Source organism: Anser cygnoides, chromosome 4 (genome assembly GCF_040182565.1).
Source record: "Anser cygnoides isolate HZ-2024a breed goose chromosome 4, Taihu_goose_T2T_genome, whole genome shotgun sequence".
Lineage (NCBI taxonomy): Eukaryota > Metazoa > Chordata > Aves > Anseriformes > Anatidae > Anser > Anser cygnoides.
Window position 1 is genome coordinate 56,834,802 of NC_089876.1, and position 3,445 is coordinate 56,838,246.

At 35.2% G+C, this 3,445-nt stretch overlaps 1 long non-coding RNA gene across 1 annotated transcript; it reads left to right on the forward strand.

The window, feature by feature from the left end:
• The first annotated feature begins 499 nt into the window (after positions 1 to 499).
• Positions 500 to 2,772, forward strand: LOC125180013 (uncharacterized). The gene is made up of 3 exons (XR_007158233.2): positions 500 to 585; positions 1,341 to 1,395; positions 1,876 to 2,772. It is a non-coding gene; the product is annotated as an uncharacterized lncRNA (long non-coding RNA).
• The last annotated feature ends 673 nt before the right edge of the window (positions 2,773 to 3,445 follow it).

Here is a 3,445-nt window from a genome sequence, read left to right on the forward strand (position 1 = left end):
TCCTCCCAATAAAAATAAATGATGTGAAAATTTAAATATTATCTTTTAGGTACAAATGAATTGATACTCTTTTTTCAACTTTTTCTGTTGTTTGTTTGTTTTCTTTTGCATGCATGCATTCTAACCTGAATTTTCATTTCATAACAGTAAGTAGATCAATTCAAAAACATTTTCATGGGTGTACTGTGTTCCAGCTTTTTCTGTGGTGCTCTGTCACTGAATTTTCATCAATAACCATTGCTTATATTTACTATTATAACTTCAATCAGAATTTTGCATATCTGACAAGCATGAAAGTCAACCTTAACTCGTGAATTGGGTAATATTATGTCCATTCATATATTACTGAATTACTCATTCAATGTGTTAAAGCTACAGAAAGTTGCCAAAAGGTGCTTTTCAACTGTAATCACCGTTTGTTATTTCCCTTGTAATCTAATTCAATTACAACTGTCACAAATAAATCAAGAATAATTTCTGCAAAATGAATATTCCTTTGTTTCACTTACTGTGCATTGAGGAATTTTTATCTCCTTTTTGTCTATGTTGCAGCAGTTTACTTCATAAAGAGGATATGACAAAAAGGTAAGCAGAAAAGGGAAAGAAAAAAATGTTGGATAGTAGTCCTTGAGATAAGTTAGTTCAAAATGCTGAATTATTCATACACCAATAAAGTCACACCTAGGGAAGTGGAAAGTTGCTTATCACAAGGAGAAAGAAGGAAATAATTCGATCTGTTTACTAACATGTATAATGCAGCCATTCACTTAATTCTGCAAACATTTCCTTATCAAATTGCTTCTTAGCAAATGAGAAATAAATTGCTTGACTGTATTTATACTTTGCTTGTATAGCAATTTTCCTGTAGTATTTGTCCAACATTCAGATAGCCATAAATGCACTCTTTTTTAGTTCTGCAGAAAAACAACACCACCACAGTAATGCCAAAGTCATGTGGTTCTTCAGAGTTTTTAAATAAAAAGGTTAGAAGTACAAATTGGCATTTTTCTGCTAATCTGCTGGATGGTGTCACACAATTAAAATGCAAACATGAAGACGTGAAGAAAATTCTTAATTTGAAATACCAAAATTATAATATGAAAAAAAAATCCTGTTGATATATAATAAGAAAAGACAGTTTTCATTATCTAAAAAAGTAACCTCTCCAGGAAGCTGAAATTAGAAATTAATCTTGAACTGCTGCTTCTAATACTTTGCTACATTATTGAACTTTTATTTGAAAATGCAAGTACATAAATAACTTCTGCAAGTACATAACTATTAAGAAAAAAAGTACAGTCAACATGCAGTTTCCTTCCACTGATTTTTTTTTTTTCCAGGTACTGGGAAAGTGTGCTGATCGCAGTAGTGGAAACAACACCTAGAGTTTAAATGGTATAATACCAGTGTTATATATTTTACTAAAACCATTAATTGAAGGAGTTGATAACTGCATAGAAATTGTTATAATTTCTTAATAGAAATATTTATATATAAATGCACACCAGTGGAAATTTAAATTAAGAAAAGCTAGTGTTCTTTCTGTTTAAAAGTGCTTGATATGTTTTTAAAAGGAGGAACAATAGAGCAGAAAAATCAGAACACCCACTTTCTGGCCTGATGATTAAAACAGTAATTGCAGTTTCCATTCATCTACACTTAAGAACTGTGACTTGCAAACAAATTCTGAGTAAGAGATAGCTTGAAGCATCTCAGATGGCACTGGACACCCAGACAGTTGAAACAAGCCTCAGTTGTTGAATTGTAGCTGAATCCTCTCTACACTTCCCTGACCTTTTAGTCAGGGAAGCTTTTACTGAGTTTAGGTGGTTCACGCCATTTGAGAATGTGGGCATATCTTTTCTTTCTTTCCAGAAGGTCACGGGTCTCCTCTAAATCCCATGCCAGACCTGTATGGATGTCGTGGATACTCTGAAGATTGTTGGAGAGAACTGACATCAGCCTGTTGGTCCATTTTGGCAGAATAAAGCTATATATTTAGCAGAGAAGTAGAAATCTATATGCATGTACCTAACAATAGTGTCTTAATCAGGAACCGAATCCCACACCATATATAAGTATTACATGTATAAAATAATTGTATTGGCATTAAAGCAGAAAATTGAATGTATAAAGTATTAATTATTAGATGAATTTATAAGTTATTATAATCATGAAGGTTAAAGTCCATTGTCATAAGCACAACTTGAGCCAACTTTTTATTACTGAAATTGTGGAAAAACTGAGTAGGCAGAAAGAAAAGGAGAACACGTTTGAAAAGTATCCAACTCAGAACCAACTATCTTAAATGGATTTAGTCAACCAGTCTGGAACTGATGATTATCTGACATAGATCATCAAATCACTGTAGTGAGGAAGGTGTCTGTCTGTAACTGCTAATTTACAGAATTTGAGTGAAAACTTTCCTGTGCAAGGGGAATTCAATGCAGCTTACAAATACTGGGGATAACACAAAGATCAAACTAAAATATTCATAGAAACTGGAAAAATTATAAATGACAACTTACTCAAAAACTGTTAGATTTGACACAGGAAAATTTATTGGATCTTATCTTCATATAGTCACACAATCACAGAATGGTTGACATTGGAAGAGACCACTGTGGGTCTTCTGGTCCAACACAGCCAACCACAGCTAGATGTCTTTTGAACTTCTTGAAGGAGGGAGACTCTACAACCTCTCTGGGCAACCTGTGCCAGTGTTCCATCACTTTCAACATAAAAACTTGTTACCTGGTTTTCAGACAGAACCAATTGTGTTACGGTTTGTACCCACTGCCTTTTGTTGTGGCACTGGGCATCACTGAAAAGAGCCTGTCTCCATCTTCTTTACACTTTCCCTTCGGTATTTCTATACATTGATAAGATCTGTGTCGTGTCCCCTCTCCTCCTCCCCCACCTCCCGAACCTTCCCTTCTCTATTTTGAACAGTCCCAGCTCTCAGCCCTTCCTCACAGGAGAGGTGCTCCAGTCGCTTCATCATCTTCATGGTCCTTTGCTGGACTCTCTCCAGTATGTCCGTGTCTCTTTTGTCTTTCTCTTGGAAGAGTGCAGTACTGGAGTACCAAGAGTGCAGTACAAGAGTGCAGTAACTGCAGTATTGCATCCCAGATTGGACCCATTACTTCAGATGTGTCCTCACTGGTGCTGAACAGAGCGAAAAGATCACCTCCCTCAAGCTGTGACAAGGACACACTGCTGGTTTATGTTAAGAGACAGAAAGTTGTGAAATTGATCGCAAACTACAAATAACAATACCTAAAAACAGTGGTCACTGAGCAAATGATTAGTTTTTTAGTAAGTAGGAACAAATTAATCTAACAAACTCCTATATTCATGCTTTTAAAAGACCTGAAGGCAAAGCAAGCAGAATGTAGTAGGCAGGAGGTAAGATATTTTTTACAGAATCACATTAATAATAAGG